This window comes from Oncorhynchus keta, chromosome 32 (genome assembly GCF_023373465.1).
Source record: "Oncorhynchus keta strain PuntledgeMale-10-30-2019 chromosome 32, Oket_V2, whole genome shotgun sequence".
Taxonomy (NCBI): domain Eukaryota; kingdom Metazoa; phylum Chordata; class Actinopteri; order Salmoniformes; family Salmonidae; genus Oncorhynchus; species Oncorhynchus keta.
The window spans coordinates 33,010,970-33,027,733 of NC_068452.1; the positions used below are offsets into that span (position 1 = coordinate 33,010,970).

Here is a 16,764-nt window from a genome sequence, read left to right on the forward strand (position 1 = left end):
TCTACTCTACTCTACCATCCTCTACTCTACCATCTTCTCCTCTTCTACTCTACCATCCTCTACTCTACCATCTTCTCCTTCACTCTACTCCTCTCCTCTACTCTACCATCCTCTCTCTCTACCACCTTCTCTCCTACTCGACCATATTCTCCTCTACTCTACCATCTTCTCCACTCTACCATCTCTCCCTACTCTACCACCATCCTCTACCTACCATCTTCTCTCCACTCTACCATCCTCTCCTCTACTCTACCATCCTCTACTCTACCATCTTCTCCTCTGCTCTACCATCCTCTCCTCTACTCTACCATCCTCTACTCTACCATCTTCTCCTCCACTCTACCATCCTCTCCTCTACTCTACCATCCTCTACTCTACCATCTTCTCCTCTACTCTACCATCTTCTCCTCTACTCTACCATCATATACTCTACCATCTTCTCCTCCACTCTACCATCCTCTCCTCTACTCTACCAGCCTCTACTCTACCATCTTCTCCTCTACTCTACCATCCTCTCCTCTACTCTACCATCTTCTCCTCTACTCTACCATCTTCTCCTCTACTCTACCATCATCTCCTCTACTCTACCATCCTCTACTCTACCATCTTCTCCTCTACTCTACCATCTTCTCCTCCACTCTACCATCCTCTACTCTACTCTACCATCCTCTACTCTACCATCTTCTCCTCTACTCTACCATCCTCTACTCTACTATCTTCTCCTTCACTCTACAATCCTCTCCTCTACTCTACCATCCTCTCCTCTACTCTACCATCCTCTCCTCTACTCGACCATATTCTCCTCTACTCTACCATCTTCTCCTCCACTCTACCATCCTCTCCTCTACTCTACCATCCTCTACTCTACCATCTTCTCATCTCTCCTCTACCATCCTCCTCTACTCTACCATCCTCTACTCTACCATGTTCTCCTCTCTATCTCTACCATCCTCTCCTCTACTCTACCATCCTCTACTCTTCCATCTTCTCCTGCACTCTACCATCCTCTCCTCTACTCTACCATCCTCTACTCTACCATCTTCTCCTCTACTCTACCATCTTCTCCTCTACTCTACCATCTTCTCCTCTACTCTACCATCATCTCCTCTACTCTACCATCCTCTACTCTACCATCTTCTCCTCTCCTCTCTCTACTCTACCATCTTCTCCTCCACTCTACCATCCTCTACTCTACTCTACCATCCTCTACTCTACCATCTTCTCCTCTACTCTACCATCCTCTACTCTACCATCTTCTCCTTCACTCTACAATCCTCTACTCTACCATCTTCTCCTCCACTCTACCATCCTCTCCTCTACTCTACCATCCTCTACTCTACCATCTTCTCCTCTACTCTAGCATCTTCTCCTCTACTCTACCATCTTCTCCTCTACTCTACCATCATCTCCTCTACTCTACCATCCTCTACTCTACCATCTTCTCCTCTACTCTACCATCTTCTCCTCCACTCTACCATCCTCTACTCTACTCTACCATCCTCTACTCTACCATCTTCTCCTCTACTCTACCATCCTCTACTCTACCATCTTCTCCTTCACTCTACAATCCTCTACTCTACCATCTTCTCCTCCACTCTACCATCCTCTCCTCTACTCTACCATCCTCTACTCTACCATCTTCTCCTCTACTCTACCATCCTCTCCTCTACTCTACCATCCTCTACTCTACCATCTTCTCCTCCACTCTACCATCCTCTCCTCTACTCTACCATCCTCTACTCTACCATCTTCTCCTCTACTCTACCATCTTCTCCTCTACTCTAACATCCTCTACTCTACCATCTTCTCCTCCACTCTACCATCCTCTCCTCTACTCTACCATCATCTCCTCTACTCTACCATCCTCTACTCTACCATCTTCTCCTCTACTCTACCATCTTCTCCTCCACTCTACCATCCTCTACTCTACTCTACCATCCTCTACTCTACCATCTTCTCCTCTACTCTACCATCCTCTACTCTACCATCTTCTCCTTCACTCTACAATCCTCTCCTCTACTCTACCATCCTCTCCTCTACTCTACCATCCTCTCCTCTACTCGACCATATTCTCCTCTACTCTACCATCTTCTCCTCCACTCTACCATCCTCTCCTCTACTCTACCATCCTCTACTCTACCATCTTCTCCTCCACTCTACCATCCTCTCCTCTACTCTACCATCCTCTACTCTACCATCTTCTCCTCTACTCTACCATCCTCTCCTCTACTCTACCATCCTCTACTCTACCATCTTCTCCTCCACTCTACCATCCTCTCCTCTACTCTACCATCCTCTACTCTACCATCTTCTCCTCTACTCTACCATCTTCTCCTCTACTCTACCATCTTCTCCTCTACTCTACCATCATCTCCTCTACTCTACCATCCTCTACTCTACCATCTTCTCCTCTACTCTACCATCTTCTCCTCCACTCTACCATCCTCTACTCTACTCTACCATCCTCTACTCTACCATCTTCTCCTCTACTCTACCATCCTCTACTCTACCATCTTCTCCTTCACTCTACAATCCTCTCCTCTACTCTACCATCCTCTCCTCTACTCTACCACCCTCTCCTCTACTCGACCATATTCTCCTCTACTCTACCATCTTCTCCTCCACTCTACCATCCTCTCCTCTACTCTACCATCCTCTACTCTACCATCTTCTCCTCCACTCTACCATCCTCTCCTCTACTCTACCATCCTCTACTCTACCATCTTCTCCTCTACTCTACCATCCTCTCCTCTACTCTACCATCCTCTACTCTACCATCTTCTCCTCCACTCTACCATCCTCTCCTCTACTCTACCATCCTCTACTCTACCATCTTCTCCTCTACTCTACCATCTTCTCCTCTACTCTACCATCATCTACTCTACCATCTTCTCCTCCACTCTACCATCCTCTCCTCTACTCTACCAGCCTCTACTCTACCATCTTCTCCTCTACTCTACCATCCTCTCCTCTACTCTACCATCCTCTACTCTACCATCTTCTCCTCTACTCTACCATCTTCTCCTCTACTCTACCATCATCTCCTCTACTCTACCATCCTCTACTCTACCATCTTCTCCTCTACTCTACCATCTTCTCCTCCACTCTACCATCCTCTACTCTACTCTACCATCCTCTACTCTACCATCTTCTCCTCTACTCTACCATCCTCTACTCTACTATCTTCTCCTTCACTCTACAATCCTCTCCTCTACTCTACCATCCTCTCCTCTACTCTACCATCCTCTCCTCTACTCGACCATATTCTCCTCTACTCTACCATCTTCTCCTCCACTCTACCATCCTCTCCTCTACTCTACCATCCTCTACTCTACCATCTTCTCCTCCACTCTAACATCCTCTCCTCTACTCTACCATCCTCTACTCTTCCATCTTCTCCTGCACTCTACCATCCTCTCCTCTACTCTACCATCCTCTACTCTACCATCTTCTCTTCTACTCTACCATCTTCTCCTCTACTCTACCATCTTCTCCTCTACTCTACCATCATCTCCTCTACTCTACCATCCTCTACTCTACCATCTTCTCCTCTACTCTACCATCTTCTCCTCCACTCTACCATCCTCTACTCTACTCTACCATCCTCTACTCTACCATCTTCTCCTCTACTCTACCATCCTCTACTCTACCATCTTCTCCTTCACTCTACAATCCTCTACTCTACCATCTTCTCCTCCACTCTACCATCCTCTCCTCTACTCTACCATCCTCTACTCTACCATCTTCTCCTCTACTCTACCATCCTCTCCTCTACTCTACCATCCTCTACTCTACCATCTTCTCCTCCACTCTACCATCCTCTCCTCTACTCTACCATCCTCTACTCTACCATCTTCTCCTCTACTCTACCATCTTCTCCTCTACTCTACCATCTTCTCCTCTACTCTACCATCATCTCCTCTACTCTACCATCCTCTACTCTACCATCTTCTCCTCTACTCTACCATCTTCTCCTCCACTCTACCATCCTCTACTCTACTCTACCATCCTCTACTCTACCATCTTCTCCTCTACTCTACCATCCTCTACTCTACCATCTTCTCCTTCACTCTACAATCCTCTCCTCTACTCTACCATCCTCTCCTCTACTCTACCATCCTCTCCTCTACTCTACCATCCTCTCCTCTCCTCTACCATCCTCTCCCTACTCTACCATCCTCTCCTCTACTCTACCATCCTCTCCTCTACTCTACCATCCTGTCCTCTACTCTACCATCCTCTCCTCTACTCTACCATCCTCTACTCTACCATCCTCTCCTCTACTCTACCATCCTCTCCTCTACCATCCTCTCCTCTCCTCTACTCTACCATCCTCTACTCTACTCTACCATCTTCTCCTCTACTCTACCATCCTCTCCTCTAATCTACCATCCTCTCCTCTACTCTACCATCTTCTCCTCTACTCTACCATCCTTTACTCTACTCTACCATCCTCTCATCTACTCTACCATCTTTTCCTCTACTCTACCATCCTCTACTCCACTCTACCATCCTCTACTCTACTCTACCATCCTCTCCTCTACCATCCTCTCCTCTACTCTACCATCCTCTCCTCTACCATCCTCTCCTCTACTCTACCATCCTCTCCTCAGTTCTGTGCTGTCTGTTCTACTGTATTCCATGGACTTGTGTAATAAGGGCACTATCACTTCCGACTCATCCTTTAAGACATGAAGTCACTGGATGCAAGGCCCTCCGTGACTCACACAGAGGTCATGACCTTTTCTCACTAGCACTGGCATGGACCTTTGCATCACTTCCTACCTATCGAGGCCAGTGCATCACAGCGTCATGTCTGTCTGGGTCAATATCATCTGTGCTCTCTGCTCATCCAACTGTGTCAAACTGATGCACTAGGGTAAATAGATACTACCAAATACCTTTACTGCTACAAAAGAGGACTGCCTCCTGTATTTGGCTGTGAGATGGCACTAGAAATACAAGGCCAAGATTGAAGACCTTGTATTAATGTCTATTGACTAAAGGTAATAGCTTTGCTGCCTGCGACTCAGCCTTAAGGTTACTCCAGGCTGGCCTGTAACAGCCCATAGGCAAGCTTTTAGTACAACTATCCGACGTTGGAGGTTTCAATATTCAGTTTATGTCCATACATCATCACATAAACACACCCACACACACACACACACACACACACACACACACACACACACACACACACACACACACACACACACACACACACACACACACACACACACACACACACACACACACACACACACACACACACACACACACTCACACTGAAGTCTTCTGTGCTGCATGCAGGGCTCTCTTCTGCTCCAGGCCTGCTCCCGCAAGTGTCTAAATTATCTATAACATCACACAGGAAACACAGCGCGAGCACCAAGCTGAGCGAGAGGCCAGTGAGGAACCCTGGGATACTGGTTCCGCTCTCTTCATGTGCAGACTAGAGCCGGTGGAAGAAGCTGCACATCTATATATGCAGAGCAGCTCACTGGTCCAATACTAAGATGGCAACATTATCATCAGCCACACAGTGCACGTGGATAGCCCTCGCTTCATACTTCACTTACATTTACGTCAAAGTCAGTGAGCCATCGAGACTATCCTTGTGACTTTGGTTACATATGAGCGTATTCATATTTGCATAATTATGGAAGTCTATCTCATAAAGCAAGAGCCACTGTGCCTTTGATGGGGGGAGAGGGGAGAAGGGAGAGGAGAGAGGGGTGGGGTGGGGTGAAGGGGGTGTGGGTGGAGGGGAATAACACTCGTTTCAGCTCCTACATGTTTCCCCTGTCTTATTCATGATGTGTGTGTGTGTGTGTGTGTGTGTGTGTGTGTGTGTGTGTGTGTGTGTGTGTGTGTGTGTGTGTGTGTGTGTGTGTGTGTGTGTGTGTGTGTGTGTGTGTGTGTGTGTGTGTGTGTGTGTGTGTGTGTGTCTGTGCGTGCTTGCGTGTGTGTTTCGCCCTATACACCTATACATGTATTCAAAAGTTGGATTTATCCGAGAGCAATGGCTTACATCCCGACAGACATATAAACCCACATACATGCTATGCACACTGCACACTTGCGCGAGAGATAACCTACAGTGTGGGCTACATAGGCTACTATAAGCATGCCATAACGCTCGAACCAATGGGCTATACATTAAATTAGAATAGATTACATTCGCACATCACTGCACAAAATATGCATAAAATGTATATTTGAACCGGACAGACATACAGTCAGTTAGGTGACACATATCTACAGTATGGATAGACTATAACACATACGGTAACACAAGATCACACAGGATATTATGGTGAGTAGAAATATCATCATACCTCTATGTTGTATCCGAGACTGCTCTTTCTCCTACCTGCCCTTTTCATCCAAACACTAGCCTATTTTTCAGATGCGACGCGTTAAAAATCAACATTACGCCCTCTACCCCAAGACAGGAAAATGGGCTCAAATACTGCACCTGGGATGGAAGAATAAGGCGAAGGGGTAGACTGAGAGGGAGAAATGAACAATATGGTATCTCTCCGCTCCCCTCTCATCCTTTCCTATTTTCTTGTCTTGGAATGTGTTTTCTGTCTTCTCACCGTGTTTTTTCTTTGTTTTTCACTCTCCCCTCCCTCCCTCCCTCTCTTCCCCTGTGCTCGGAATACTAAACAGGCTTCTCTGCTCGCTGACTGTATAGCGCTACCCGTGCTAAAGACATACTGATGTATATGTGTGGTAGAGAGGGGAGAGAGAGCCGAGCAGAGCCCGGGGATGGGAGGGGACGGTAGAGGCAGTGTGTGAGGAGGAGAGGGGGTGTTGCTGGGGGTGAGGAGACGCGTGGTGCGATGGGGACAGACCACTGTGGCTCGGCCCACCGCCAAAGGGACACGACGTATGTGCCATGGTGTCCGGACGAGTGATAGCGCGCAGCACCTCGTTAGGATCAAATCATGGTTTCGTGATAATATAATTTCCCTTCATGTGTGTACTGTAGGCGTATATAACTACGTGACACAACACCAACACCAAAATAATTGAAAACTGTAGCAATGTTGGCAACTGTGATGGGAATCATTCCATTGCTTTGTCAACCCGAGCCACATCCCATAAGATTTTACTAGTTTGAGTTTCGACATCGCATAATTTGAGGCTGTGAGTGACTACGCCTCATTACGTAGGCCACCAGCCATTTCAAGTTCTGTAGTAAGTCAAGTCATCTCTCTCATTTGCAAGTTATTCATGGTAGGCTTATTATGGGGTTACTACCTACCGTGTTAATTGTAGACTGCATTGTATTTATGATTACCCTTTCCTCTTGATTTAATTTACAGTTGCAAATGTGTTTACTGTAGAAAATTACAACTGCCTTGTCCTTTGGCTGGACTAGGCCGTAGAAGCTGCCTAGATGGCAATGCCTGCTGTCTCAAATAAATGTATCTAAACATTATTTATACAGGTAGTTGAAATATAGTGTAGGCCAGGCTATATAAGGTCTGCTTTCCTCTAGGATGGCCCAGCCCACAGTCGAAATAGGGATTTTAAGCACTTCTCATCATTTCAAGCTATCAAGGGACAATGTTTTTTAGGTCAAATAATCAGAATACTCAGCCAGGAGCCATGATGGACTGAAGGTACATGCCAACTTCTTGGGCTGACATGATATATGATGCTGTATGACTTTATGTAGATACACCTCAATGAGAATGGTTGTTTTGGGACAAGAGACTTTGTCTTGACTACCACTGAAAATGATAACTCTCTTACCCTTACTGGCCATACTGATATCCTGTGTTATGTACAGTAAATAGTCTAGTATTAACAGGGCAATTCTCACATTTCTACCATAATTATATGTGTGTAAGTAATACTTCCAAGTGATCACAGACCGTCATAATAAGTCATAATTACTTCCCTCCTGATCATCTGATCCCAGACAGTCATAATAAGTCATAATTACTTCTCTCCTGATCATCTGATCCCAGACAGTCATAATAAGTCATAATTACTTCTCTCCTGATCATCTGATCCCAGACAGTCATAATAAGTCATAATTACTTCTCTCCTGATCATCTGATCCCAGACAGTCATAATAAGTCATAATTACTTCCCTCCTGATCATCTGATCACAGACAGTCATAATAAGTCATAATTACTTCCCTCCTGATCATCTGATCACAGACAGTCATAATAAGTCATAATTACTTCTCTCCTGATCATCTGATCCCAGACAGTCATAATAAGTCATAATTACTTCTCTCCTGATCATCTGATCCCAGACAGTCATAATAAGTCATAATTACTTCCTTCCTGATCATCTGATCCCAGACAGTCATAATAAGTCATAATTACTTCCTTCCTGATCATCTGATCCCAGACAGTCATAATAAGTCATAATTACTTCCCTCCTGATCATCTGATCCCAGACAGTCATAATAAGTCATAATTACTTCTCTCATCTGATCACTCATCTGATCACAGAGAGGAAAAGAGGGTGATGGTGGATGGAGAGAGAGAGTGTCCGAGTGGAGAACCCCCAGAGCGAGGGATGACTGATGTATAAATGACGGTAAACAGCTGCCTCTGTTAACTGTCACTGCAGAGCACAGAGCGAGAGAGAGGCTGAGAGAGGATGAAAGGACGGGGATGATACAGTGTGAGAGAGGGGAGGAGAGAGACAGAATGTGAAAGGACAGGTCAGAAACAGACAGAGTGGATATAAAAGTGAGATAGGAAGAGGACAAGTAGAGTAGAAGAGAGGCAAATGGGATTGAGAAGAGAGAAAGTAAAAGCCTGGCCTACAGCAGCAGCAGCCACTGTCCAAACTGAGACTGTGTCGCTTTTAGAACAAGCACTGACATGACACTTATCTTCCCCTTTTAGAGCACACGCACACAAACACAAACTTACCATGATATACTTGCCTTATTGATCTCACACGCACACAAACACACACTTACCATGATATACTGGCCTTATTGATCTCACACGCACACAAACACAAACTTACCATGATATACTTGCCTTATTGATCTCACACGCACACAAACACACACTTACCATGATATACTGGCCTTATTGATCTCACACGCACACAAACACAAACTTACCATGATATACTTGCCTTATTGATCTCACACGCACACAAACACACACTTACCATGATATACTTGCCTTATTGATCTCACACGCACACAAACACACACTTACCATGATATACTGGCCTTATTGATCTCACACGCACACAAACACACACTTACCATGATATACTGGCCTTATTGATCTCACACGCACACAAACACAAACTTACCATGATATACTTGCCTTATTGATCTCACACGCACACAAACACACACTTACCATGATATACTGGCCTTATTGATCTCACACCCACACAAACACACACTTACCATGATATACTGGCCTTATTGATCTCACACGCACACAAACACACACTTACCATGATATACTGGCCTTATTGATCTCACACGCACACAAACACACACTTACCATGATATACTGGCCTTATTGATCTCACACCCACACATACACACTCGTCTTTAAGGATCTATCCTGTTAATTCCCTTTCTCAAGATCTGTTTATTGACATATTCAAGATTTGGGAGGGATCTGTCATGTTGATCCCTGACCCTGTCCCCTTGACCCTAGATGGTGTGTGACCCCAGCTGACTACAGGTCAGACATGCCACCATTTAAAGAGATAGAAGAGAGGGAGAGTCCTCACCATCCTTTGAGTCTGTGTTCGTGTAGTAACTGCTCTGCATTTACTTTTTGTGTGACATTTAATTAGCAGCTTGTTTTTATGTATTTGCCCTCTCTTACCAAAAGTCTCTATTCATCTTTCATCCCTTCATTTTCATATGTTACCATGACTACCGTCTCTCAGCGCGAATCGCCCACACCTCTCTTTCTCCTTCCCTTGCTTTTCATTTCCTTGATGTGACTCCCCCCTCTGCCTCCTACTCCCTTTCCCTCTATTCTGTTTTCTCTCTTTAGTCGTCAACCCCCTTTACTCTCTCCCTCCCTGTTTATCTTCTTACTCTGCCTCCTACTCCCTTTCCCTCTATTCTGTTTTCTCTCTTTAGTCGTCAACCCCCTTTACTCTCTCCCTCCCTGTTTATCTTCTTACTCTGCCTCCTACTCCCTTTCCCTCTATTCTGTTTTCTCTCTTTAGTCGTCAACCCCCTTTACTCTCTCCCTCCCTGTTTATCTTCTTACTCTGCCTCCTACTCCCTTTCCCTCTATTCTGTTTTCTCTCTTTAGTCGTCAACCCCCTTTACTCTCTCCCTCCCTGTTTATCTTCTTGCTCTGCCTCTTTCTTCCTTCATCGTTACATTCTATCCATCTCTGTCCCTGGTCTTTACTTTCTCATTCCTTCATGTCATTAGAAGCCATGTGTCATCATTAAAGTCACATTACAAATACAGATGTACATTTTCAAATGAAGGTGTTAAATGGAAGGAAACGTAAATGACCTGTCCCTGACAGACGTGTCCCTGACAGACCTGTCCCTGACAGACGTGTCCCTGTCAGACGTGTCCCTGACAGACCTGTCCCTGACAGACCTGTCCCTGTCAGACCTGTCCCTGACAGACGTGTCCCTGTCAGACGTGTCCCTGTCAGACCTGTCCCTGACAGACGTGTCCCTGACAGACGTGTCCCTGTCAGACGTGTCCCTGACAGACGTGTCCCTGACAGACATGTCCCTGACAGACGTGTCCCTGACAGACCTGTCCCTGACAGATGTGTCCCTGACAGACGTGTCCCTGTCAGACCTGTCCCTGACAGACGTGTCCCTGTCAGACCTGTCCCTGACAGACGTGTCCCTGACAGACGTGTCCCTGACAGAAATGTCCCTGACAGACCTGTCCCTGACAGACGTGTCCCTGACAGACATGTCCCTGACAGACGTGTTCCTGACAGATGTGTCCCTGACAGACCTGTCCCTGACAGACGTGTCCCTGACAGACCTGTCCCTGACAGACGTGTCCCTGACAGACCTGTCCCTGACAGACGTGTTCCTGACAGATGTGTCCCTGACAGACCTGTCCCTGACAGATGTGTCCCTGACAGACCTGTCCCTGACAGACTTGTCCCTGACAGACCTGTCCCTTACAGACTTGTCCCTGACAGACGTGTCCCTGACAGACGTGTCCCAGACGTGTCCCTGACAGACGTGTCCCTGACAGACCTGTCCCTGACAGACGTGTCCCTGACAGACCTGTCCCTGACAGACGTGTCCCTGACAGACGTGTCCCTGACAGACGTGTCCCTGACAGACGTGTGCCTGGCAGACCTGTCCCTTACAGACTTGTCCCTGACAGACGTGTCCCTGACAGACCTGTCCCTGACAGACGTGTTTGAAGACTGGCAAGAGAGAGGCCAGTGAAGCTCTATGACCAGTCCTTAGGACAGAACAGATTCCTAACTTGTAATTTAGCTCATTCCAAACCAATGCCCAAACTTCATTATCACACTCATTATCGTAGGTTCAGATTCCTGGATGTTTGCATGTGTGAGTGAGTGTGTACCTGAGCACATGTGCGTGCGGTGAGACGTGTGTGTGTGTGTCTGTGAGATTGTGTAATCAAAATCATATTTCTCTACACGCACCTCTCATCCCCTGGAGACACCCACAGTAGCAGTGGCAGCAGCAGTCTTTCTGTTGATAGAGGCGTTTTTCCTCCACGGTGATACAGTATGCTCTATATATCACGTCACTTTGGCTAAACTGCTCCGCTGTTGAGATGTCCGTTTTAAAGCTTGATGCACTCTTTCTGTATGGATTTGGCCACCATGCCAGTAAAGCACTCTGCTCTGAGAAAGGAATTAAACTCCAGAGGTTTTTCTAAGACAGATTAAAGAGGGTATACGGTGGTGGGGGAGACTGAGGGCAACCGAAACAAACAGACACTGACAAAATGCCAACAGGGCAGGGGGAGGGAATGGAAGACAGGGAATATGGGTGCGTGTGTGTTTTTGTCGATGAGAGGTGTGGCAGAAAAACAGGCCGGGATGAACACATAAACAAACGGAGGGCTATGTGGAGGAAGACAGACAGAATGAAAGACGGGGAATTGGCGGACTGGGAATAAAACACTCAGAGAGAGAGAGAGAGAAAGAGGAGGATTTGTTGCTGTTTTAAATGTTTGGTTACTCAAGCTAATGAGCAGCAATTAGACAGCAGCCAATTAACTCTGACCAGCAGACTGAAACGAGGAGCACAGGGACACGAAGAGAGAGAGAGAGAGAGAGAGAGAGACTCTCACTGTCAGAGCAGACGAGATGCTGAAGTTACAGTTCACTCTCTCACTGTCAGAGCAGACGAGATGCTGAAGTTACAGTTCACTCTCTCACTGTCAGAGCAGACGAGATGCTGAAGTTACAGTTCACTCTCTCACTGTCAGAGCAGACGAGATGCTGAAGTTACAGTTCACTCTCTCACTGTCAGAGCAGACGAGATGCAGAAGTTACAGTTCACTCTCTCACTGTCAGAGCAGACGAGGTGTTGAAGTTACAGTTCACTCTCTCACTGTCAGAGCAGACGAGATGCAGAAGTTACAGTTCACTCTCTCACTGTCAGAGCAGACGAGGTGTTGAAGTTACAGTTCACTCTCTCACTGTCAGAGCAGACGAGATGCAGAAGTTACAGTTCACTCTCACTGTCAGAGCAGACGAGATGTTCACTCTCTCACTGTCAGAGCAGACGAGGTGTTGAAGTTACAGTTCACTCTCTCACTGTCAGAGCAGACGAGGTGCAGAAGTTACAGTTCACTCTCTCACTGTCAGAGCAGACGAGATGCAGAAGTTACAGTTCACTCTCTCACTGTCAGAGCAGACGAGGTGTTGAAGTTACAGTTCACTCTCACTGTCAGAGCAGACGAGATGCAGAAGTTACAGTTCACTCTCTCACTGTCAGAGCAGACGAGATGCAGAAGTTACAGTTCACTCTCACTGTCAGAGCAGACGAGATGCAGAAGTTACAGTTCACTCTCACTGTCAGAGCAGACGAGATGAAGTTACAGTTCACTCTCTCACTGTCAGAGCAGACGAGATGCAGAAGTTACAGTTCACTCTCTCACTGTCAGAGCAGACGAGTGTTCACTCTCTCACTGTCAGAGCAGACGAGATGCTGAAGTTACAGTTCACTCTCTCACTGTCAGAGCAGACGAGATGCTGAAGTTACAGTTCACTCTCTCACTGTCAGAGCAGACGAGATGCAGAAGTTACAGTTCACTCTCTCACTGTCAGAGCAGACGAGATGCAGAAGTTACAGTTCACTCTCTCACTGTCAGAGCAGACGAGATGCAGAAGTTACAGTTCACTCTCTCACTGTCAGAGCAGACGAGATGCTGAAGTTACAGTTCACTCTCTCACTGTCAGAGCAGACGAGGTGTTGAAGTTACAGTTCACTCTCTCACTGTCAGAGCAGACGAGATGCAGAAGTTACAGTTCACTCTCTCACTGTCAGAGCAGACGAGATGCAGAAGTTACAGTTCACTCTCTCACTGTCAGAGCAGACGTGGTGTTGAAGTTACAGTTCACTCTCACTGTCAGAGCAGACGAGATGCAGAAGTTACAGTTCACTCTTCACTGTCAGAGCAGACGAGATGCAGAAGTTACAGTTCACTCTCACTGTCAGAGCAGACGAGGTGCTGAAGTTACAGTTCACTCTCTCACTGTCAGAGCAGACGAGATGCTGAAGTTACAGTTCACTCTCTCACTGTCAGAGCAGACGAGGTGTTGAAGTTACAGTTCACTCTCTCACTGTCAGAGCAGACGAGGTGTTGAAGTTACAGTTCACTCTCTCACTGTCAGAGCAGACGAGATGCAGAAGTTACAGTTCACTCTCTCACTGTCAGAGCAGACGAGATGCAGAAGTTACAGTTCACTCTCTCACTGTCAGAGCAGACGAGATGTTGAAGTTACAGTTCACTCTCTCACTGTCAGAGCAGACGAGATGTTGAAGTTACAGTTCACTCTCTCACTGTCAGAGCAGACGAGATGCTGAAGTTACAGTTCACTCTCTCACTGTCAGAGCAGACGAGATGCTGAAGTTACAGTTCACTCTCTCACTGTCAGAGCAGACGAGATGCTGAAGTTACAGTTCACTCTCTCACTGTCAGAGCAGACGAGATGCTGAAGTTACAGTTCACTCTCTCACTGTCAGAGCAGACGAGATGCTGAAGTTACAGTTCACTCTCTCACTGTCAGAGCAGACGAGGTGCTGAAGTTACAGTTCACTCTCTCACTGTCAGAGCAGACGAGGTGTTGAAGTTACAGTTCACTCTCTCACTGTCAGAGCAGACGAGATGCTGAAGTTACAGTTCACTCTCTCACTGTGTATAACTAACCTTGTGGGGAAACACAATTCAGTCCCATTCAAAATGTTGCCTAACCCCTAACCCCTAACCCATACCCTAACCCTAACGTTAACCCTAACCCTAATCCTATCCCTAGCTCCTAAACCTAATTCTAACCCTAACACTAATTCTAACACTAATTCTAAACGTTAACCTCCTATAAATAGCAGTTGGCTTTATGGGGACTAACAAAATGTCTCCAGTTGGTCCAATTGTTTGTTATTTTACTATTCTTGTAGAATTAAACACGTCCACACACACACACACACACACACACACACACACACACACACACACACACACACACACACACACACACACACACACACACACACACACACACACACACACACACACACACACACACAGACGGACTGCACACACACACACACACACACACACACACACACACACACACACACACACACGCACACACGCACACACAGACACACACACACACACACACACACACACACACACACACACACACACACACACACACACACACACACACACACACACACACACACACACACACACGCACACACACAGACAGACTGCACACACACACACACACACACACACACACACACACACACACACACACACACACACACACACACACACACACACACACACACACACACACACACACAGTACTGTTAGCCATTCTGTTCAGTGGCCTGCTGCCCTCTCTTTAATTAGGCTAATTGAAATGCTAGAATAACCATCTTCTTGATTGCTCATTATTTTTGGGCAATTTAAAATGAAAAATGGATGCACACAGAGGCCAAGCGAGCCAGAGAGCCCTCCCCCTTTCTTCTGAGCTGACCCTCTTGTGTGAGCAGGCCCTCTTCCCCACCTTCTGATCCTCTCGCCCGCCCCCTGGTCCTCCCACCTGAGGCTCAGACCTGCCCTTTCCTGTAGCTACCAGCAAGCCCTGTATGTTCAACCCTGGTGTTAATCCTCCCTTGGCCTATAACAGGGAGTTGTGGTTCTTCCCATCTTCCTGTGGGCCGCAGGAGGGCCTGGGGGTTTCATCTCCCTGTGGGCCATAGGGAGGGATTGGGGGTTTCATCTCCCTGTGGGCTGTAGGAGGGCCTGGGGGTTTCATCTCCCTGTGGGCCATAGGGAGGGATTGGGGGTTTCATCTCCCTGTGGGCCATAGGGAGGATTGGGGGTTTCATCTCCCTGTGGGCCATAGGGGGAATTGGGGGTTTCATCTCCCTGTGGGCCATAGGAGGGATTGGGGGTTTAATCTCCCTGTGGGCCATAGGAGGGATTGGGGGTTTCATCTCCCTGTGGGCCGTAGGAAGGATTGGGGGTTTAATCTCCCTGTGGGCCGTAGGAGGGATTGGGGGTTTCATCTCCCTGTGGGCCGTAAGGGGGATTGAGGTTCTCCCCTGGGGGTGTTTGTGTATCTGAGAGAGACCAGGGGAGGATGTGAGAGCCCATCTGGGAGTGCCGTGTGACTGACAAGCTGGGAAAACGCTCATCTGCTCCTCTACCCTGTGTCTTTCTAACAGGGACGGTGAGTCATTTCTACACACACCGGTCTGTGTTTACATAGAGATACCCACAGACACATAACAGCCACTCACACACACACAAATACACACACACACATTCTATGTACCTTACCCTGCTAGACTGAATTGTATCAAAGAAGACATATGAGTAACACAGCATAATTGACATACTCCCCTCTCCCTTTAACATACACTCAGCATTATATGAACATTATGCATACACAATATATGAAATACACACAATATATAAAAACATGCATTCGATTTGCCTTCAAGGAAACATCTTACATTCTCATTCATCTGCAGACAGACATGCACTGAGTCAGACTAACACCAGTTCCAGGGCTTTTAATTATGTTTTTTTCCCCCAGCAGATCTCTCCATGGCAACCCAAAGTTCTGCTTGTCACAACATGAAACATGAGGGAATAAAGACATTTTCCCAATATGCTGCTACACCAGTGAGCATATTTCTCATTGAGACAGGCCTGCTGTATGCTGCCAATCTGTTACTTTAGCCCCCTCTGTTGGCTGCCTGGTGAACTGCAGATGAGTCTGCATGGGTGCATGTGCATCTTCCTGCCTTGGTGTGTGCAGGATATTAAGTGTAGTTGAATTTCATTTGAACGAGACAGAGAGAGAGAAACGGAGAGCTGGAGAGAAGGAGGATCCACACAAACAGAAGAGATCATTAGGGATCGGATCAAATCACTCTTCTAAGCAAAATGATATAATCATATGACACCGGAGGTAAAGCCCACTGTAAACTGACTCTCTCCATTGACTGTCTTCGTGGTGACTGCTGTGAGTGGCAGGAGATGTGATGTATGACTGTTTCATAGTAAATACAGA

The 16,764-nt window shown here is 46.8% G+C and overlaps 1 protein-coding gene across 4 annotated transcripts in view; it reads right to left on the reverse strand.

Annotated features, from left to right (window-relative positions):
* Positions 1 to 6,744, reverse strand: part of LOC118375361 (synaptotagmin-C-like) — a 58,478-nt gene extending 51,734 nt beyond the window's left edge. For 2 of the 4 annotated variants that reach the window (XM_052491451.1, XM_052491449.1), the window contains exon 1: positions 6,479 to 6,744. The gene's annotated coding sequence lies outside the window, so the exon portion shown is untranslated. Of the gene's footprint in view, positions 1 to 6,338 lie in introns of all 4 variants that reach the window. The other 2 variants (XM_052491450.1, XM_052491448.1) reach the window with 1 other exon arrangement.
* Positions 6,745 to 16,764: the final 10,020 nt, after the last annotated feature.